The sequence below is a fragment of the Phyllobates terribilis genome, unplaced genomic scaffold (assembly GCF_046119375.1).
Source record: "Phyllobates terribilis strain yellow unplaced genomic scaffold, ASM4611937v1 Scaffold_13__5_contigs__length_258822181, whole genome shotgun sequence".
Lineage (NCBI taxonomy): Eukaryota > Metazoa > Chordata > Amphibia > Anura > Dendrobatidae > Phyllobates > Phyllobates terribilis.
The window spans coordinates 168,306,445-168,329,592 of NW_027362773.1; the positions used below are offsets into that span (position 1 = coordinate 168,306,445).

At 51.8% G+C, this 23,148-nt stretch overlaps 1 protein-coding gene across 4 annotated transcripts in view; it reads left to right on the forward strand.

The window, feature by feature from the left end:
- PIK3C2A (phosphatidylinositol-4-phosphate 3-kinase catalytic subunit type 2 alpha) overlaps positions 1-23,148 on the forward strand; it is a 252,274-nt gene that overhangs the window by 28,048 nt on the left and 201,078 nt on the right. For 3 of the 4 annotated variants that reach the window (XM_073659041.1, XM_073659039.1, XM_073659042.1), the window contains exon 2: positions 19,891-20,350. The exons of the other annotated variant lie outside the window; for it this stretch is intronic. The gene's annotated coding sequence lies outside the window, so the exon portion shown is untranslated. The remainder of the gene's footprint in view (positions 1-19,890; positions 20,351-23,148) is intronic. 4 annotated transcript variants of the gene reach the window in all.

Genomic DNA, 23,148 nt, shown 5'->3' on the forward strand with positions numbered 1-23,148 from the left:
ATGACACAGGTCCGTGAGCGAGGGAGCTTGGGTGCCACCGGGTTCCATGGCCCGAGCAAACTGTAACGGGTCCGGGAGGCGGAACCTCTGAGCTACTATACAAGGGGGCGGCCCTTGTAAGGGAGCGGGTGGCAGTCTCTGGGTGAACGGACAGGGAGTTACGGCAAGTGATCAGGGCAGTCTCTGGGTAAGGGGTAGGTACGACCTGTGATGGCAGAGCCTCCGGGTAGGCTAGCAGGCAGATGGTAGATGTGTGCTCCCAGGTGAGTAAGCGAGAGTCTCTGGAATAGCAGGTGGTCACGGCACGTGACGGCGGAACCTCCGGGCTGGCAGGCAGGTAGGTAACGGAGAAGCGCTCCCAGGTGAGCGGGCAAGAGTCTCTGGAATAGCTGGTGGTCACCGCACGTGACAACAGGACCTCAGGCAAGCAGGCAGGTAGCTGATATGCGCTCCCAGGTGAGCGGGCAGGCTGGTCCTTTAGACAGACTGACAGGAGTAGTAAGGCAGACCGTCGGACCTCAGACTGGCAGACAGGTAACAAGTATTCAGGCAGGAATCAGGCAGGTAACTGGCAGGTAACTAGCAGGAAACTGGCAGGAAACTGGCAGGTAACTGGCAACGGGACCTGAGGGCTGAAGCACAGGTGAGACACAGGTGCAAACAACATTGCTCGGGCACCTCCATTTTGGAGGAGGTGCCTTAAATATGATGAAGTCCTCCGGCCATTGGCCGGGGACTCCTTAGGACGGCGCGCGCGGCCCCTTTAAGAGGAGGGGAGCGCGCGCGCGCGCGCCCTAAGCACAGGGGCCGGGAAGGAGCGCGCGCTGAGAGCAGAGCGGGAGGAGGACGCCGGGAAGGAGCGCGCGCTGACAGCAGAGCGGGGAGAGGACGCCGGGCACGGAGCAGAGCGGTGAGGGGAGCAGCGTCCCTGCCTAGCAGAGGGCAGGGACGCCAGCGCAACAGTTTCCACTCCAGGGAAGATCCAGCTGGCATCCGGACCGGAGGACATCCCGTGGCGTCGACCATGGAGGACCCCACCGGCCAGAGGAAGACCTAGCGACCGATACAACGAGGACGGACGACCCATCTGCCGCCGCTGCAATCAACCCGGACATATGGCAAGGTACTGTCCTTTAAACTGGCACAACCTGGGGTAGAGGGCCAACCCCCAGGAAAAAGATCACCAGGCCCATCGAACTGGCGCGACAAATATGTGGGAGGACGTCCAGTCTTGCCTGTGGTACTGGATGGCATCCCTATGAGTGCCCTATTGGACACCGGGTCACAGGTCACCACCATCCCGTACGTGCTCTTCAAGCAGTACTGGAATGACTCGGATATCACCCGCTACCCTGACGACGACTTGAGTATCATCGCCAGCAATGGTCAGCCCGTGCCACAGATTGGATTTAAAGAGGTGACCATTAAAATCGGTAGAGTCGAACTGGCAGCACAGGGACTGATCATTGTAGACATTGACAAACACGAGAGTCACCCAAAGATAACTCTAGGAACTAATGTGATTGAAAATTGTCTTGCAGAGGTGATTTTCCTTTTACAACAGGTTGCCAAGAACGCCAGCTCCGGCCAGCAGCGAGTGCTCCAGAAAGAGATCCGGGCACTGATGCAACGGCAACAGATAGAACTCTCCGGTGGTGAGATTGGTAGCGTAAGAATGTGTGACCCTTTCCCTATTGCCATGCCCCCAAAAAGTGAAATGATGATTTGGTGCCGGGCAGCTATTGGTCTGAGAGGTAGAGATTACCAGGCAATGGTAGAACCAGTTTACTCAGACAGTAGGCCCACCATTTTGACAGCACGGGGGGTGGTCAATGTACGCCATGGGAGGGTGCCCGTTCGCATAATAAATATCGGGAAGAGGGAAGTGTACCTGCCCCGGTATGCCACGCTAGCCAAATTGTATACCATCAATCAAAATTCCATACAGTCCGTAGAACCCTTGCCTCCATCTTCCCCGGAGGAAGGTAACGGCTCTAAGGAAACAATGGAGGACTGGTGTCAGCAACTACATTTGGGTACTGACTCCACTCCCTCACACCAGAAACAGGGAGTCTATCGGGTGGTTCAAGAGTACGAGACAGTGTTTAGTAAACACCCGTTAGACTTCGGGCGAGTCAAAGGGGTAGAACACCACATCCCCACGGGAGACTTTCTTCCCATAAAAGAGAGGTATCGACCCGTACCCCCTGCACACTACCAACACGCCAAGGGGATGCTTAGGGACATGAAGGAGGCTGGGGTGATCAGGGATAGCTGTAGCCCCTGGGCAGCTCCACTAGTCTTAGTCAAAAAGAAAGACAACACCATGAGGATGTGTGTAGATTACCGGAAAATCAACCGTATCACACACAAGGATGCGTACCCCTTACCAAGGATAGAGGAGTCTTTGGCTGCTTTAAGATCTGCTAACTTCTTCTCTACCTTGGATCTCACTAGTGGGTACTGGCAGGTTCCTGTAGCAGAGGCGGACCGGGAGAAGACCGCATTCACCACCCCGATGGGACTTAGCGAGTTTACCTGCATGCCGTTCGGACTCTGCAACGCACCAGGAACCTTCCAACGATTAATGGAGTGCTGTCTGGGCCACAGAAACTTCGAGATGGTCCTGCTGTACCTGGACGATGTCATCGTATATTCCAAGACGTAAGAGGACCACCTGAAACACCTGGCGGAAGTGTTCGAAGCTCTGGCAAGCTACGGCCTAAAGGTGAAACCCTCCAAGTGTCACCTCCTGAAACCAAAGGTGCAGTACCTGGGACACGTGGTGAGCGCTGATGGAGTGGCTCCCGACCCTGATAAGATCACCGCAATTAAGGAATGGCCAAGTCCCTCCAGTGTAAAGGAAGTGCGGCAGTTCCTCGGGTTGGTAGGCTACTACCGAAGGTTCATACCCGGTTTCACCAAGAAGGCAGCTCCTATGCAGGACCTCCTGATAGGCCAGTCCAGGAAGGCCAAGAACCAGAAGCCACCCTTCAGATGGGAGAAGCCGGAAGAAGAGTCCTTCCGCCAGCTGAAGATGGCTCTCACGGGGGATGAAATCCTGGCGTACCCGGATTACAGCCAGCCCTTTATCCTCTACACCGACGCCAGTAACATCGGGCTAGGAGCCGTACTGTCCCAGATCCAGCAGGGGAAAGAACGAGTAATCGCTTACGCCAGCTGAAAACTGCGACCCACCGAGAGAAACCCTGAGAATTACAGCTCATTTAAGCTAGAGTTCCTGGCAGTGGTGTGGGCAGTCACCGAACGCTTTAAGCACTACCTCGCTTCCTCCCGGTTCACCGTGTACACGGATAACAACCCGTTGACACACCTGGACACAGCAAGACTCGGTGCCCTAGAGCAGAGATGGATGGCCCGTCTGTCCAACTACGAGTTCACAATCAAATACCGGGCAGGACGCTCCAATACCAACGCGGACGCCCTGTCCAGGATGCCAAACCTACCGGACGTAGGAGAAGATCCAGAGGGCCTGGAAGAAGTCGAACTCCCCGCGTTCCACCGTCATGGGACTATCCAGTATTCCCACCGGGTAAGGAGTAAGCAAGCTGCTACGTTTAATCCCTTGCCTCACTACAACTGGGCGGAAACGCAAGACAGTGACCCTGCCGTCCGACTGGTGAAGGAGATGCTGACTCGGCCAGAGGCTCGCCTTGACCCAGACGCTCCGGAGGAAGCCAAGCAACTGTGGGCTGAGAAGAGTCGACTGTTCCTTTATAAGGGGAAGTTGTGCCGCCGAATGGTTAACTCCCGGACGCATGAACTAATCTGGCAAGTAGTGGTGCCACGAAGAGACGCAGCCGTGGTGATGGAGGCATACCACGACGGGGCTGGACACTTCGGATGGAAGAAGCTGGAGTTCCTGCTGCGCGGGCGGTTCCACTGGGTAGGCATGAGGGGAACCATCGAGAGGTGGTGCAGAGACTGTGGCCCGTGCAACCTAAGAAGGAAGGACCGTGCCAGCCAGAAGACTCCCCTGCAGTCCATCGTCACACGGCAGGACTGAGGGATGATATCTGCCAGCCGTACTTGGATGACAATGTGGTACACAGAAAAACCTTCCTGGAGCATGTTGAACACGTGAGGACCGTATTACACTGGTATCAACTGTAGTGCCGGCGTCCCTGCCCTCTGCTAGGCAGGGACGCTGCTCCTCTCACCGCTCTGCTCCGTGCCCGGCTTCCTCCCCCCGCTCTGCTGTCAGCGCGCGCTCCGTCCCGGCGTCCTCCTCCTGCTCTGCTCTCAGCGCGCGCTCCTTCCCGGCCCCTGTGCTTAGGGCGCGCGCGCGCGCGCTCCCCTCCTCTTAAAGGGGCCGCGCGCGCCGCCCTAAAGAGTCCCCGGCCAATGGCCGGAGGACTTCATCATATATAAGGCACCTCCTCCAAAATGGAGGTGCCCGAGCAATGTTGTTTGCACCTGTGTCTCACCTGTGCTTCAGCCCTCAGGTCCCGTTGCCAGTTACCTGCCAGTTTCCTGCCAGTTTCCTGCTAGTTACCTGCCAGTACCTGCCAGTTACCTGCCTGATTCCTGCCTGAATACTTGTTACCTGTCTGCCAGTCTGAGGTCCGACGGTCTGCCTTACTACTCCTGTCAGTCTGTCTAAAGGACCAGCCTGCCCGCTCACCTGGGAGCGCTTCTCCGTTATCTGCCTGCTTGCCAGCCCGGAGGCTCCGTTGTCACGTGCTGTGACCACCAGCTACTCCAGACTCTTGCCCGCTCACCTGGGAGCGCATCTCCGTTACCTGCCTGCTTGCCAGCCCGGAGGTCCCGTTGTCACGTGCGGTGACCATCAGCTATTCCAGAGACTCTTGCCCGCTCACCTGGGAGCGCTTCTCCGTTACCTACCTGCCTGCCAGCCCGGAGGTTCCGCCGTCACGTGCCGTGACCACCTGCTATTCCAGAGACTCTCGCTTGCTCACCTGGGAGCACACATCTACCACCTGCCTGCTAGCCTACCCGGAGGCTCTGCCATCACAGGTCGTACCTACCCCTTACCCAGAGACTGCCCTGATCACTTGCCGTAACTCCCTGTCCGTTCACCCAGAGACTGCCACCCGCTCCCTTACAAGGGCCGCCCCCTTGTATAGTAGCTCAGAGGTTCCGCCTCCCGGACCCGTTACAGTCCGCCTCCCGGACCCGTTACAGTTTGCTCGGGCCATGGAACCCGGTGGCACCCAAGCTCCCTCGCTCTCGGACCTCGGTCTTGAACTGTCCCGTCAGAGGTCCCAACAGGAGGCCATCCTGGGTCACCTGCGGAATGTTAATACTCGCCTGAACACTCTGTCTGATCCACCAACAACCTCCGCCAGTGCCATATCTTGCAATCCGGCGGCTCCGCTGCTCACTAATACTATGGTATCCTACCCCGGACCCCGGCTTTCTGCACCTCCTCGCTTCGGAGGCGACCCCGTCCAGGCTCGGGGCTTCTTGAATCAGTGCACCCTGCATTTTGAACTTTTGTCCTACCAGTTTAACTCCGACCGGGCCAAAATTGCCTTCATCATGTCCCATCTCACCGGGGAGGCCCTGGCCTGGCTGAATCCTCTATGGGAGAGAGGAGACCCCCTGGTGTCCAACTTGCCTGCTTTTCTCACGGCTTTCCGGAAAGTCTTCGACGAACCCGGACGGAAGACCTCATCTGCATCATCGTTGCTACGCCTCCGTCAGGGGAGTCTCACCGTGGGCCAATATGCCATACGGTTCCGTACCCTTGCCTCGGAGCTGGCCTGGGATAACGACGCTCTGGTTTCCGTCTTCTGGGAGGGTCTGTCCGGCCGTATTAAAGATGAACTTGCCGGTCGGGACATTCCTACCACTCTCGATGACTTAATAACTCTTGCCACCCGAATTGACCTACGGTTTCAGGAGCGTGCCAAAGAGGTCACCCGTGAGAGAAGGATTCCACGTTTAGCTCCTACTTTCCAGAAACCCGTCATTCCCTCCATCTCTCCCCAGGTACACTCTCCTGAGCCTATGCAGGTCGACCAGACCAAGATGGTCAAAACCCGTCAGGACTCACGCCGTGCCGAGGGGAGCTGCTTCTACTGTGGCAGTAAGGAGCACCGGATCCGTGCCTGCCCGGAGAGGTCGGGAAACGCCTGTGTCTAGGTTCGCTCAGAGAGGTCCACCTAGACAAGAATAAATCCTCTCCATCCCTGCTGTTGTCAGTTTCGATCATCTACGGGGAGAACCGTTATTTCGAACTAGCCCAACTTGACTCTGGAGCAGCCGGGAACCTTATTTCACAGTCCCTGGTTGAGAAATACCGCATCCCCACCAAACCTCTGGCTGTACCCTTGTCTGTCGCTGCCGTGGATGGGGGCCTCTTACCTCGCCCCATTCAACTCATCACCGAATCCATTACCCTGCAGGTGGGAATGCTGCATTCTGAAAGTATCTCCTTTCATGTTCTGCCTGGACTCTCTCACGCCCTCTTGCTAGGTCTGCCCTGGCTCCAGAGACATGCACCCGTGCTAGACTGGCAAACCGGAGAGGTCCTTCGCTGGGGACAAGACTGTCATAAAACCTGCCTGGTTCCCGTCCATCCCGTCCGTCCCTCTCCTACCCCAGCTAATCTACCTGGACTTCCGATTCCTTATTGGTCTTATGCAGATGTCTTTAATAAAAAGGAGGCAGAGACATTACCACCACATAGACCATACGACTGTCCCATCGATCTGCTACCCGGTACTACTCCTCCCCGTGGGCGTATCTATCCTTTATCCGCTGCTGAGACCCGGTCAATGTCCGAATATATTGAGGAGAATCTGGCCAGAGGATTCATCCGGAAATCTACCTCCCCGGCGGGAGCAGGCTTCTTTTTCGTCAAAAAGAAGGACGGCTCTCTCCGTCCCTGTATAGACTATAGAGGCCTAAACCTGATCACGGTGAAGAATAAGTACCCCCTTCCGCTCATTCCAGAATTATTTGATCGTCTGAGGGGGGCTAGGATCTTCACCAAACTGGACCTTCGTGGGGCGTACAACCTGGTTCGTATTCGTCAGGGGGATGAATGGAAGACGGCATTCAACACCCGGGACGGCCACTATGAATACCTGGTAATGCCCTTTGGTCTCTGTAACGCTCCTGCCGTCTTTCAAGAGTTGGTCAATGACATCTTCCGGGACCTTCTCTACTCCTGCGTAGTGGTGTACCTGGACGACATCTTGGTCTTCTCTCCGGATCTCCAGACTCACCGGAGGGACGTTCGTCAGGTCCTGCTCAGGCTAAGGCAGAACCATCTCTACGCTAAATTTGAGAAGTGCCTCTTTGAGCAGACCTCGCTTCCGTTTCTGGGCTACATTATCTCTCAGACCGGCCTTCAAATGGATCCTGAGAAACTGTCTGCCATCGAGAAATGGCCCCGACCGGAGGGGTTGAAGGCCATTCAGCGTTTCCTGGGCTTCGCCAACTACTACCGCCTCTTCATACCACACTTCTCTTCCCGGACGGCCCCAATTTCTGCGCTCACCCGTAAAGGTACTAATCCCAAAGAGTGGCCACCCGAAGCAGAGGAGGCCTTTCTTTCCCTTAAACAGGCCTTCTCTTCCGCCCCGGTGCTGCATCGCCCAGATGGCAACAAGCAGTTCTTCCTGGAAGTTGACGCCTCCTCCTCTGGAGCCGGAGCGGTACTTACTCAAAAATCATCTTCCGGGAGGATGGTAACTTGTGGCTTCTTCTCTAAACTCTTCTCCTCCTCTGAGCGCAACTATTCCATAGGAGACCGAGAGTTATTGGCCATCAAACTGGCATTGGAGGAGTGGCGTTACCTGCTCGAGGGGGCTCTTCACCCGGTAATAATTTACACTGACCACAAGAACTTGGCTTACCTCCAGCATGCCCAGAGACTTAACCCGCGCCAAGCCCGGTGGTCCTTGTTTTTTGCTCGTTTTGATTTTGTCCTTCATTTTCGCCCGGCTGACAAAAACGTCAAGGCGGATGCCTTGTCTCGATCCTTTCTGGTGTCTGATCTCGAGGAGGATCCGAAACATATCATCGATCCCGCCAGAGTAATGCAGGTGGCTCCCGTGAGTCTAAATCGTCTTCCTCCTGGTAAGACGTTCGTACCAGTACCTGATCGGGAGAAGATTCTACACTGGGGTCATTCGTCTAAACTAGCTGGCCACGCCGGTCAGAAAAAGACCCTCCAGCTTATTACCCGGCACTACTGGTGGCCTAACCTGCACAAGGATGTAATAGACTTTGTTTCTGCCTGTGTGTCCTGCGCCCGCAACAAAGTTCCGAGACACCTGCCGGCCGGCCGCCTCCTACCTCTGCCAGTACCTGCTGCCCCCTGGCAGCATATAGCGATGGACTTCATTACTGATCTGCCCGTCTCTGCCGGTTGTACGGTCATTTGGGTGGTCGCTGACCGCTTCTCCAAGATGGCTCACTTCATTCCACTGCCAGGTCTTCCGTCTGCACCCGAGCTGGCTAAAGACTTTATCCGCCACATCTTCCGTCTTCATGGCCTGCCCCGTCACATCGTGTCGGATCGTGGGGTACAGTTCACTTCCCGTTTCTGGAGAGCCACTTGTAAATTGCTGGACGTCACCCTGGACTTCTCCTCCGCTTACCACCCACAGTCTAATGGTCAAGTGGAGCGGATCAATCAGAACCTGACCAGTTACCTTCGGCACTTCGTTAATGCCCACCATTCTGACTGGGTGGATCTCCTGCCATGGGCCGAATTCTCGTACAACAATCACGAGAGCGAGTCTTCCTCCAAATCCCCGTTTTTTGTAGTCTACGGTCAGCATCCTCGGATCCCGTTTCCCGTCTCCACCTCGGCGGACAATCCGGCTGCGGAATCTCTTGTTAACAAATTTTCCTCCATATGGGAGAGTACCCGGTCCGCACTCCTTCTGTCATCCGAGCGTATGAAAAGACACGCTGACAAAAAACGTCTGGACCCTCCTCAATTCCGCCCTGGGGATAAAGTCTGGCTCTCGTCCAAATATGTCCGGCTCAAGATCCCTTCCTATAAGTTAGGGCCTCGGTTCATCGGCCCACTGGAGGTCATCAGTCAGATCAACCCGGTGGCCTATAAATTGAAACTCCCGGCCAACTTACGGATCCCTAACTCCTTCCATGTGTCTCTCCTCAAACCTGTGGTACTTAACTCTTTTTCCAAGTCTACAGGTACGCCTCCTGCTCCGGTTTCTGCTGAGGACGAGTTTGAGGTAGAGAACATTCTTGCCACCAAAAGGGTAAGAGGAAAGACCTTTTTCCTGGTAGATTGGAAGGGGTTTGGTCCTGAGGAGAGAACGTGGGAGCCCCGGGAGAACATCCATGCCCCTCTCATCCTAGCTAAATTTCTGTCTGGCCTAAAAAAGGGGGGGCCTAAAGGGGGGGGTACTGTAGTGCCGGCGTCCCTGCCCTCTGCTAGGCAGGGACGCTGCTCCTCTCACCGCTCTGCTCCGTGCCCGGCTTCCTCCCCCCGCTCTGCTGTCAGCGCGCGCTCCGTCCCGGCGTCCTCCTCCTGCTCTGCTCTCAGCGCGCGCTCCTTCCCGGCCCCTGTGCTTAGGGCGCGCGCGCGCGCGCTCCCCTCCTCTTAAAGGGGCCGCGCGCGCCGCCCTAAAGAGTCCCCGGCCAATGGCCGGAGGACTTCATCATATATAAGGCACCTCCTCCAAAATGGAGGTGCCCGAGCAATGTTGTTTGCACCTGTGTCTCACCTGTGCTTCAGCCCTCAGGTCCCGTTGCCAGTTACCTGCCAGTTTCCTGCCAGTTTCCTGCTAGTTACCTGCCAGTACCTGCCAGTTACCTGCCTGATTCCTGCCTGAATACTTGTTACCTGTCTGCCAGTCTGAGGTCCGACGGTCTGCCTTACTACTCCTGTCAGTCTGTCTAAAGGACCAGCCTGCCCGCTCACCTGGGAGCGCATATCAGCTACCTGCCTGCTTGCCTGAGGTCCGACGGTCTGCCTTACTACTCCGGTCAGTCTGTCTATGGACCAGCTTGCCCGCTCACCTGGGAGCGCTTCTCCGTTATCTGCCTGCTTGCCAGCCCGGAGGCTCCGTTGTCACGTGCTGTGACCACCAGCTACTCCAGACTCTTGCCCGCTCACCTGGGAGCGCATCTCCGTTACCTGCCTGCTTGCCAGCCCGGAGGTCCCGTTGTCACGTGCGGTGACCATCAGCTATTCCAGAGACTCTTGCCCGCTCACCTGGGAGCGCTTCTCCGTTACCTACCTGCCTGCCAGCCCGGAGGTTCCGCCGTCACGTGCCGTGACCACCTGCTATTCCAGAGACTCTCGCTTGCTCACCTGGGAGCACACATCTACCACCTGCCTGCTAGCCTACCCGGAGGCTCTGCCATCACAGGTCGTACCTACCCCTTACCCAGAGACTGCCCTGATCACTTGCCGTAACTCCCTGTCCGTTCACCCAGAGACTGCCACCCGCTCCCTTACAAGGGCCGCCCCCTTGTATAGTAGCTCAGAGGTTCCGCCTCCCGGACCCGTTACAGTCCGCCTCCCGGACCCGTTACATCAACAACATGGACTTAAGTTGATCCCAAAGCAGTGTGAACCGTTCAAAAGGCAAGTCCGATTTTTAGGGAAAATTGTGTCCGGAGAAGGATATACCATGGACCCAGCAGAAATCGCTCCGGTACTGGCCTTAAAAGACAAGCGTCCCTCTACCGTCGGGGAGTTGAGGCAGATATTAGGATTCCTCTCCTACTATCGTACTTACATTCGGAACTTCTCCAGGATTGCCGCCCCACTATAACTCTGCTTGGGGGGGACGACAGAGACGACAGCACCCTTGGAGAAAAAGAAGAACGCGGGTAGAACCAGGCTTAGAAGAAACAACGCTGTTTCGTCCCAACAGCCCATTCTCTGGACAGCAGACCACCAGGAGGTATCGGAAGAACTAGTAGACTACCTTGTAAAACCACCCATCTTGGGATATCCTGATTTCAACTTCAAGATGGAAAATTGAGAGTCATCGGTTACGGTTCTAGAACATTGACAGATGCCGAGAAGAATTACCATCTACATTCCGGAAAATTGGAGTTCCTGGCACTGAAATTGGCTATCTGTGAACGATTTAGAGATTATCTCTACTACATCAAAGAGTTTGAGGTATACACTGATAACAACCCTTTGACCTGTGTCCTTACTACAGCCAAACTGAATGCAACGGGTCAGAGATGGGTCGCTAAACTAGCTGACTTCAATTTCAGCATCAAGTACAGGCCAGGAAAATGCAATGCGGATGCTGACGGATTGTCAAGAATGCCACTAGAGCCTGAGGAGTTCATGCAAGAATGCTCGGAGGAAGTCAGTCTGGAAGTATTTGAGAGCACTACCCAAGCAGTACAAGCTTATCAGGAGGAAGACACACCATTGTGGTGTCCGTTGACGGTGGAAACCACCATAAAAGCGAAAGAACAAGATCACCCCCGGTCTATTCAACAACTACCAAAAGGGAAAATCCGTAGAGCACAATGGGAAAATCAGATAATTGGTAGAATACTACTTTATGTGGACCAAAATCGGTTTCCAAGTAAACGAGAGAGAGACAATGATTCACCAGCAGTGTCTGTTTTAATTAAAGAATGGACGAAGCTCTACCTCAGTGAAGACGGTATCCTGTATCGTAAAGGAGGACAAAACCAGCAGTTGGTACTACCCACATTATTCCATAGGTCGGTCTTCAAAGAACTCCATGAAAACATGGGACACCTGGGAGTGGAAAGGACAACCAACTTGATCCATGAACGTTTCTTCTGGCCATACATGCAGAGCGATATTGAGAGGTACGTGACCAGGGAATGTGGGTGTCTGAAAGATAAACATACCAACACATCAACCCGGGCACCTATGGGCAATATCCAAACTACGTATACATTTGGGATGGTCTCAATAGACATTCTACATCTCGAGACGTGCAAGGGTGGTTACGAATACATCTTGGTGGTGATGGACCATTTCACTCGATTTTCTCAAGCATATGCCACCACCAATATAGCAGGTCGAACAGCGGCAGGGAAGATCTTCAATGATTTTGCTTTGAGGTTTGGGTTTCCTACGAGGTTACACCACGACCAAGGAAGAGAATTTGAGAACCAGCTCTTTGCCAAGCTAGGAAGGTACTGTAGAATTCAGAGATCCCACACAACGCCCTATCAACAGAGGGTAATGGACAAGTGGAACGTTTTAACCGGACATTATTGTCGATGTTGCGCACTTTAACAGCTGACGAGAAGAAAGACTGGAAGAGTTCTCTGTCAAAAGTGGTACATGCCTATAACTGTACAAAGAGCGATGCAACGGGTTACTCACCCTTTTTCCTATTGTATGGACGATCACCAAGACTGCCAATCGACATCATATTCGATACGCCGGTGTCAGAGACTTACAGAACGTATCCGTAGAAATGGAAGGAACGGATGGCAGAGGCATACAACATAGAGTCCAAAGTGGTTACGCAAGGACAGAGCAAGAGTAAGGAGTACTATGATCAAAAATGTTATGGAGCAGAATTGGCACCAAGAAGCCGGGTGCTAGTCAAGAACGTACGTGAGAAAGGCGGTCCAGGAAAACTTTGTTCGTACTGGGAAGACAAGGTGTATGTGGTCATAAGGAGGAAAGCTGATGACAGCCCAGTGTATGAAATCCGATTGGAAACAGGAGACAAGAAAACCAGAATAGTCCATCGGAATTTACTACTACCCTGTGATTATCTCCCACCACAACAAGACTTCCCAGAAGTAGACCGACATCGTCCGAGATCGACTAAGGGACCACCACAGACTGAAGCTCCGGAGGTGGACTCCCTGAGAGTGGCGTTCGTGTATCGCCCTCCAGGCTCCTCCCACCAGTTCTTGGATCACTTTGCCACCTGACCTCCTCACTTTCTATCCTGTGACATCCCCACCCTCATCATGGAAGACTTTGACATCCCCATCGATGATCCCCTCTCACAATCTGCCTCTCATCTACTTTTTCTAACCTCCTCATTCGGTCTCTCACAGTTTACTAACTCTCATACGCATGAAGACGGGAATACTTTGGACCTGGCTTTCTCCCGTCTCTGTGACTCGCCCCCAGGGCCGTGGGGTACTCGGCAGCTGGGCCTTAAGGCTGCTTTTGGGGGAGATCACGGTGGCTGGTCCGGTCCGTGACCCAGGGCGGTCAGTGCAAAAAGGGGATATTTATAGGGGATTTGTTGTGACGCCACCTGTGGTGTCTGGTGAGGATCACCAGCGCTGCGACAGTCCTTTGAGGCAGGTGTTAGGGCAGCTTGAGATGGAATGGCTCCCCACAGGTGGAGCAGGCCTCAGGGCAGTGAAAACGATGCAGGTTGCGCTGGGCGTTGTAGTGCAGGGAGGGAAATGGCGCCGGCGAAAGAAAGGAACGGAGGCAACACAGTGCAGTCATCCAAGATTTACTCACAGTTCTTAGACAGTCCACAGGTGCACTGTACGGGTGCAAGCCTCCCGCGTCGCACTGCGTTCACCGGGCAGGGGTTCAGTCCTTCCTCAGGCAGCTCGGGTGTACCTGGCAGAACCCTACTTTCTTATGTACCTCTCTAGACCGACTTCACGCTGGGTCTTACTCCCTCCTGCCGTGCCCTTCCCACTGTGAATCGTGTTCGGGTTCTGCGAGGTCCCCCCTGTCCGTCGGAGTTGCACAGACCTGCTTGACCTTACTTGGATTGGAGTGGGGGGTTTGGCTTCTGGCTGTAGAAGCCAGAGGCCTCTGTTTTTTCCAGCCGAGGCCTGAAGCTGCACGACTGGGCCAAGGGCCGGTCCCCTTCTTGCGGCCTAGATCCTCCTGACACTTGGCAGGTTCGGGGTGTATGGGTGCCGCCTGCACTCGCCGTACCCCCCTAGGATCCCTTCTGCAGAACGGAGCCTACTCCCTGCTCCCCTCCTGGGCCTCAGTCCTGGACCCTTGTAGTGGAGCAGAGCTCCTACTGAGACTCTGCTCCCAGACTGTTCCTCTGAACTGTCCCTACTCAACAACCAACTCCGTTTTAAGATGTCTACCTTTTATACAGTACAGACCAAAAGTTTGGACACACTTTCTCATTTAAAGATTTTTCTGAATTTTCATGACTATGAAAATTGTACATTCACACTGAAGGCATCAAAACTATGAATTACCACATGTGGAATTATATACTTAACAAAAAAGTGTGAAACCACTGAAAATATGTCTTATATTCTAGGGTCTTCACAGTAGCCACCTTTTGCTTTGATGACTGCTTTGCACACTCTTGGCTTTCTCTTGATGAGCTTCAAGAGGTAGTCACCGGAAATGGTCTTCCAACAATCTTGAAGGAGTTCCCAGAGATGCTTAGCACTTGTTGGCCCTTTTGCCTTCACTCTGCGGTCCAGCTCACCCCAAACCATCTCGATTGGGTTCAGGTCTGGTGACTGTGGAGGCCAGGTCATCTGGTGTAGCCCCCCATCACTCTCCCTCTTGGTCAAATAGCCCTTACACAGCCTGGAGGTGTGTTTGGGGTCATTGTCCTGTTGAAAAATAAATGATGGTCCAACTAAACGCAAACCGGATGGAATAGCATGCCGCTGCAAGATGCTGTGGTAGCCATGCTGGTTCAGTATGCCTTCAATATTGAATAAATCCCCAACAGTGTCACCAGCAAAGCCCCCCCCACACCATCACACCTCCTCCTCCATGCTTCACGGTGGGAACCAGGCATGTAGAGTCCATCCGTTCACCTTTTCTGCATCGCACAAAGACACGATGGTTGGAACCAAAGATCTCAAATTTGGACTCATCAGACCAAAGCACAGATTTCCACTGGTCTAATGTCCATTCCTTGTGTTCTTTAGCCCAAACAAGTCTCTTCTGCTTGTTGCCTGTCCTTAGCAGTGGTTTCCTAGCAGCTATTTTACCATGAAGGCCTGCTGCACAAAGTCTCCTCTTATCAGTTGTTGTAGAGATGTGTCTGCTGCTAGAACTCTGTGTGGCATTGACCCGGTCTCTAATCTGAGCTGCTGTTAACCTGCGATTTCTGAGGCTGGTGACTCGGATAAACTTATCCTCAGAAGCAGAGGTGACTCTTGGTCTTCCTTTCCTGGGGCGGTCCTCATGTGAGCCAGTTTCTTTGTAGCGCTTGATGGTTTTTGCAACTGCACTTGGGGACGCTTTCAAAGTTTGCCCAATTTTTCGGACTGACTGACCTTCATTTCTTAAAGTAATGATGGCCACCCGTTTTTCTTTACTTAGCTGCTTTTTTCTTGCCATAATACAAATTCTAACAGTCTATTCAGTAGGACTATCAGCTGTGTATCCACCAGACTTCTGCACAACACAACTGATGGTCCCAACCCCATTTATAAGGCAAGAAATCCCACTTATTAAACCTGACAGGGCACACCTGTGAAGTGAAGACCATTTCCGGTGACTACCTCTTGAAGGTCATCAAGAGAAAGCCAAGAGTGTGCAAAGCAGTCATCAAAGCAAAAGGTGGCTACTTTGAAGAACCTAGAATATAAGACATATTGTCAGTTGTTTCACACTTTTTTGGTAAGTATATAATTCCACATGTGGTAATTCATAGTTTTGATGCCTTCAGTGTGAATGTACAATTTTCATAGCCATGAAAATACAGAAGAATCTTTAAATGAGAAGGTGTGTCCAAACTTTTGGTCTGTACTGTATATCTACTGTATGAGTGCTCCCCTAAACTACTTCCTCCACCCACACCCACTACTGGTTCCCCCTGACTTTGGGTTCCCCCACACCCCAGCCAGGGTCAGGGCTCAGCAGAAAACTACATTGCGTCTTGCCCCTCCTGCTGGCCTGGAGCAGTGTAGTGTTGGATGTAGGTGTTGGGGTTCCGGGCAGCACTCCCTCCTTACCAGAGAGAAGGGACACACCACACCTCTGGGTGAGGTGCAGTACCTCTGTGGCGACTGAACCCTCAGGGGTGCCACATCTGCTCTCCGCATGACTTTACTAACTCCCCTCTCCCGCTCTCGGACCACAACCTTCTTTCCTTCTCTGTTAAGAATTGTCTCCTCACTTGGGACACCCCCACTTACCACACTTATAGGAATACACATACCATTAATACACAGCAGCTAATGGACAATCTGCAGTCATCTTTAGCCCCCATCTCCTCGCTCTCCTGTCCAGACTTAGCATTGTCAAACTACTATAATACCCTGCAGAGCGCCCTAGATGAAGCAGCACCTTCTACACGCAGAAAGACCCGACACAGACAACGGCAGCCCTGGCACACGATGCAAACACGTTTTCTCCAGCGCTGCTCAAGGTGCTGAGCGTCTGTGGAGAAAATCTCTTTTATCAGAAGACTTCATCCACTATAAGATCATGCTCAAAACTTATAACTCTGCCCTTCATCTGGCCAAACAATCCTACTTCACCACCCTCATCACTTCACTGTCCGAGAATCCAAAACGACTTTTTGAAACTTTAAACCCCCTCCTGAAACCTAAAGCACAGACCCCCACCACCAACCTCAGCGGGGAGGATCTGGCCACTCATTTCCTGGAAAAAATCAACCACATCCAACAGGACATCTCAGCCCAATCTCCTCAGTGCCTGGATCCCCTTCCCTGCCGCACTTCAAGCTCACTAGCCTGTCACAGAAGAAGAAGTGACTCGCCCCCAGGGCCGTGGGGTACTCGGCTGCCGGGCCTCTGGATGACGGGGGATGTCACGGTGGCTGGTCCGGTCCGTGGCTCAGGGCGGTCACTCAAAAAGGGGAATATTTTTATATGGGGTTTTTCGTGACGCCACCTGTGGTGTCTGGTGAGGATCACCAGCGCTGCGACAGTCCTCTGAGGCAGGTGTTAGGGCAGCTTGAGATGGAATGGCTCCCCACAGGTGGAGCAGGCCTCAGGGCAGTGAAGAAGAATTGAGGGGCGCACTGGGCGTTGTAGTGCAGGGAGGGAAATGGCACTGGCGAAATAAAGGAGCGGAGGCAACACAGTGCAGTCATCCAAGATTTACTCACAGTTCTTAGACAGTCCACAGGTGCACAGTACTAGTGCAAGCCTCCCGCGTCGCACTGCGTTCACCGGGCAGGGGTTCAGTCCTTCCTCAGGCAGCTCGGGTGTACCTGGCAGAACCCCACTTTCTTATGTGCCTCTCTAGACCGACTTCACGCTGGGTCTTACTCCCTCCTGTCCTGTGCTTCCCAATGTGAATCCTGTTCGGGTGCTGCGAGGTCCCCCCTGTCCGTCGGAGTTACACAGACCTGCTTGACCTTACTTGGATTGAAGTAGGAGTTTGGCTCCTGGCTATAGAAGTCAGAAGCCTCCGGTTTTTCCAGCCGAGGCCTGAAGCTGCACGACTGGGCCAGGGGCCAGTCCCCTTCTTGCGGCCTAGATCCTCCTGACACTTGGCAGGTTCGGGGTGTACGGGTGCCGCCTGCAATCGCCGTACTTCCCTAGGATCCCTTCTGTAGAACGGAGCTTACTCCCTGCTCTCCTCCTGGGACTCAGTCCTGGACCCTTGTAGTGGAGCAGAGCTCCTACTGAGACTCTGCTCCCAGACTGTTCCTCTGAACTGTCCCTACTCAACAACCAACTCCGTTTTAAGATGTCTACCTTTTATATATCTACTGTATGAGTGTTCCCCTAAACTACTTCCTCCACCCACACCCACTACTGGTTCTCCCTACCTTTGGGTTCCCCCCACCCCAGCCAGGGTCAGGGCTCAGCAGGAAACACATTGCATGTTGCTCCTCCAGCCGGCCTGGAGCAGTGTAGTGTTGGATGCTGGTGTTGGGGTTCCGGGCAGCACTCCCTCCTTACCTGAGAGAAGGAGATACCACACCTCTGGGTGAGGTGCAGTACCTCTGTGGCGACCGAACCCTCAGGGGCGCCACAGAAGTTACCCAGCTCCTTGCTTCTTCTCGGCCTACAACCAGCAACAGTGACCCCATTCCTTGACATCTCCTGCAGTCTCTCTCACCGGTGGTCACCACTCACCTGACTAAAATATTTAACCTCTCTCTCTCTTCAGGTATCTTTCCCTCCTCATTTAAACAAGCCATCATAACCCCTTTACTTAAAAAGCCATCCCTGGACCAGAACTGCACTGCTAACTACAGACCGGTCTCTAATCTTCCCTTTATCTCTAAATATCCTGGAACGGCTGGTCCACTCCCGTCTAATCCGCTATCTCTCAGATAACTCTCTCCTCCACCCTCTACAATCTGGTTTCCGCTCCTTACACTCTACTGAAACTGCCCTCGCTAAAGTCTCTAATGATCTGATCTACTAACAGCTAAATCTAATGGTCACTGCTCCCAGCTGATCTCCTGGATCTCTCTGCTGATCTCCTGGATCTCTCTGCTGATCTCCTGGATCTCTCTGCTGATCTCCTGGATCTCTCTGCTGATTCTCCTGGATCTCTGCAGCATTCGACACTGTGGATCACCAGCTCCTCCTCACTATGCTCCGCTCTATCGGCCTCAAGGACACCGTTCTCTCCTGGTTCTCCTCCTACCTCTCTGACCGCTCCTTCATGGTATCTTTTGCCGGCTCCTCTTCCCCTCCTCGTCCCCTTACTATCGGGGTCCCGCACGGCTCAGTCCTAGGCCCCCTCCTCTTCTTCTCTATACACTGCTCCTAGTGGACAAACAATCAGCAGATTTGGGTTCCAGTATCATCTCTATGCTGACAACACCGAACTATACACCTCTTCACCTGACATCACCCCCACCCTAATACAAAATACCAAGGATTGTCTGTCCGCTGTCTATAACATCATGTCTTCCCTCTATCTTAAACTGAATCTCTCCAAAACTGAACTTCTTGTGTTTCCCCCCTCTACTAACCTAACTCTACCTAACATGGAAATTACCTTGGAGGGTTCAACCATAACTCCCAGCAGCACGCCCGCTGCCTTGGGGTCATATTCGACACTAACCTTTCCTTTACTCCCTATATCCGATCACTCACTCTTGTCACCTGCACCTTATAAATATCTCCAGAATCCAATCTTTTCTCACTTTGGAAACTGCTAAAACTCTTACTGTCTCTTATTCACTCTCGTCCGGACTACTGCAACTCTCTACTGGTCAGTCTCCCTCTTACCAAAATTTCTCCTCTCCAATCCGTCCTGAATGCGGCAGTCAGGGTCGCATTTCTGTCCAGCCGCTTCACTGATGCCTCCACCTTGTGCCAGTCATTACACTGGTTACCCATACGCTACAGGGTCCAATATAAACTCATCGCTCTCACCCACAAAGCTCTCCACAGTTCTGCACCGCCTTATATCTCCTCTCTCATTTCTGTCTATCGCCCTACACGTGCCCTCCGTTCCTCAAATGACCTAAGACTAACATCCCCCATAATCCGAACCTCGCATCTCCGTCTCCAAGACTTCTCTCGTGCTGCGCCAGTTCTCTGGAATGCTCTACCCCAGACGATCCGACTGATGCCTAGCCCCACGTCTTCAAGCGCGCTTTAAAAACCCATCTCTTTAAACAAGTTTACCACCTCAACTACTCAGTAATCTAACCTTCCCCTGTTCCCTCCTAAATACTATTCAGAATCTGCTCCCTACTGTTCATCTGTCTCTACACCCTCCATGCACACGATAACTGCACTCGATAGTTGATTATTGCCCTTAAACATACGGGCTGATGACCGGATCATACAGCTTTATATGATAATCCCAACTTATTATAATTGCCAGACCTGAAATAACAAGCACTTTTCACCTATTGTGTCCCCCCATTTCCTTGTAGAATGTAAGCAGCGAGCAGCCGGACCCTCACTCCTGATGTAACTGTTCACTGTCTCACCTTGTATTGAATTTATTGTCTGTACATGTCCCCGCTTAATTGTAAAGTGCTGCGGAATATGTTGGCGCTATAGAAATACAAATTATTATTATTATTATTAAAGTTCCGATGGAGAAGAATACACCGTTGTATTTCTCGGACCGACAAGGAGAGGGATGTACCATCCTCAGGAGAGTGAACTAAGTCCTGAGGCTCCAGAGTTCGTACCAAGGAGTACAGATGAAGTCCAATTCAGATCTGATGATTGAACACCGGTGCTTGAAGAGACCGATCGACACTCAGGAGGAGCGGAATTACCAGACCGTGCGGAAACAGGCGATTCAGGAGAAGTACAGGAACTTACAGAGGCAGCTCCAAGAGCATCTGAGGAAGCACGGGAAATGAGTGCAGCGGAAGAAACTCCTATGACCGAAGAACCCGTGGTATCTGAGGAACAACCCACCAGGAGGATGTTGACTCGAGAAGTGAGGAGGCCCGTGATGCTGACGTATGAGACACTTGGTGAACCGAGTAAAGTGCCAAGGACTGTCGACTGGAAACAGGTATCTCTGCCTGCGGACCAGGTAAGCCCACTTGAGTGGTATTCACCACCGAGAGGCAGTATGGAAGATGTTGCCTACTGGAAAGACTTGTTTTCATGCTTTGATTTTTCTTAAAAGACTTTGTAGAAACAAAGAACTGTTAAAGCCTAGTGAGAGAGAAGACGTACTGTACGAAAAGCTCCAGCTGAAGAGACGCTGATTGTTTTAATTGTGTTAATTGTTTATTTCTTACAGGCGCCCTACAAGAAAAAGGTCGTAAGAATAGGTTGTTATCAATGTTTATGAACGTTATACCAATTTCACAATGCCAATTTGTATATAAAGTTATCCAACTTTCACCACTGTCTCAGAATTGGTCAGATTGACCAATTAAGACGAATGTCGAGGACGACATTCAAAAAGGAGGGAAGAGTGTGACATGCAGAAGTAGTGCTGTTGCAGAGTGTGACATGCAACAGGGAGCTGTGACGCAAAAGTGCCAGAATAACGGATTGCAACTATGCCGTGTGTAGTCTCTATGGAAAGGTAAACTCATAATAAAAAATATGGTATCACTTTCGGGCTTCTGCGATCAACCAGTGAGGAGTTATCAAAGAAGTTAGAGTTTTTAATAAAAACATGAAGGGTGAAGCCCAGCCCACATAATGTCAGCACAAGGGGCATGTGGGCAGGTCCCCTCTTCGGCATAAAAAATACAACTGAAGATTGATCCATATTCATTGCGAGGAGTATATATTTATTATAGCAAAGTATCCTGTTCGATAACAGTCTAATCAAATGGAGTGCCTCCCCTCCACCTATATTGAATCGTCTCAGCGATCTTATAGTAAGTTTCTGCTTTAATCCTGTTTATTTTGTGTAACTGCATATGTATTGTATTGTCCCCTTTTGTAAAATCTTGTATATTTTTCATAACACTGAATCCCTTTTGGATTAAATATAAAATGTAATAGTTTTTTTTTTTTTGCCCTCTAATCGTTCCCTCCCCCAAAGCCATATGCTACCAGAAAGCAGGCGTCCGGCCAGGCCTGTATTATATTTCAAACTCGGCCGGTGGTGGCAGCGAATAATAATAATTGGGCTATCGTGAAGCTGACAGTGACCGAACGGGGGCGTACACACATATTCCATGAGTTGGAATCCGGAGGTATGACGCCATACGCTCATTGGTCGCTTGCCGATACCTACGTATGGAGTAGTCGGGATCGTGTGCTTGTGAATCCCTGACGAAATCCTGACAAAGTGACGGCAGCAGTGAGATATTGTGGGATCTCCCCGGTGTCACTGTGGAACCCTGACAAATTGGTGGCAGCAGTGGGATATCATGTGATCTCCCCGGTGTTGTCACTGACGGAATCTGACAGGGGGATATCGGGGATGATATATAATGGGGTGATATCGGGAGTGATATATAATGGGGTGGATATCGGGGGTGATATATAATGGGGGGATATCGGGGGTGATATATAATGGGGTGATATCGGGAGTTATATATAATGGGGTGGCTATCGGGGGTGATATATAATGGGGTGGATATTGGGGGATTTTATATAATGGCTTGGATATTGAGGGTGATGTATAATGGGATGGATATTGGGGGTATTATATAATGGCTTGGATATTGAGGGTGATATATAATGGGGTGGATATCGGGGTGATATATAATGGGGTGGATATTGGGGGTGATATATAATGGGGGATATCGGGAGTGATATATAATGGGGGATATCGGGGTGATATATAATGGGGCGGATATCGGGGTGATATATAATGGGGTGGATATTGGGAGTGATATATAATGGGGGATATCGGGGTGATATAAATTGGGATAGATATCGGGGTGATATATAATGGGGTGGATATCAGGATGATATATATTGGGGTGGATATCGGGAGTGATCTAAAAATGGGGTGGATATCGGGGGTGATATATAATGGGGTGGATATCGGGGGTGATATATAATGGGGTGGATATCAGGGGTGATATATAATGGGGGGATAACGGGGGTGATATATAATGGTTGGATATCAGGGGTAATATATAATGGGATGGATATTGGGAGTGATATATAATGGGGTGGATATTGGGAGTGATATTTAATGGGGTGGATATGGGGGCTGATATATAATGGGGGACATCATGGGTGATATATAATGGGGTGGATATCGGGAGTGATATATAATGGGGTGGATATCGGGGGTGATATATAATGGGGTGGATATCGGGGGTGATATATAATGGGGTGGATATCAAGGGTGATATATAATGGGGTGGATATCGGGAGTGATATATAATGGGGTGGATATCGGGGGTGATATATAATGGGGTGGATATCGGGGGTGATATATAATGGGGTGGATATCGGGAGTGATATATAATGGGGTGGATATCGGGGTGATATATAACGGGGGATATTGGGGTGATATATAATGGGGGATATTGGGGTGATATATAATGGGGGGATATCGGGAGTGATATATAATGGGGTGGATATCGGGAGTGATATATAATGGGAGGATATATTGGGAGTGATATATAATGGGGGATATTGGGGTGATATATAATGGGGGATATTGGGGTGATATATAATGGGGGATATTGGGGTGATATATAATGGGGTGGATATCGGGAGTGATATATAATGGGGGGGATATTGGGGTGATATATAATGGGGGGATATCGGGAGTGATATATAATGGGGGGATATCGGGGTGATATATAATGGGGGGATATTGGGGTGATATATAATGGGGGGATATCGGGAGTGATATATAATGGGGTGGATATCGGGGTGATATATAATGGGGTGGATATCGGG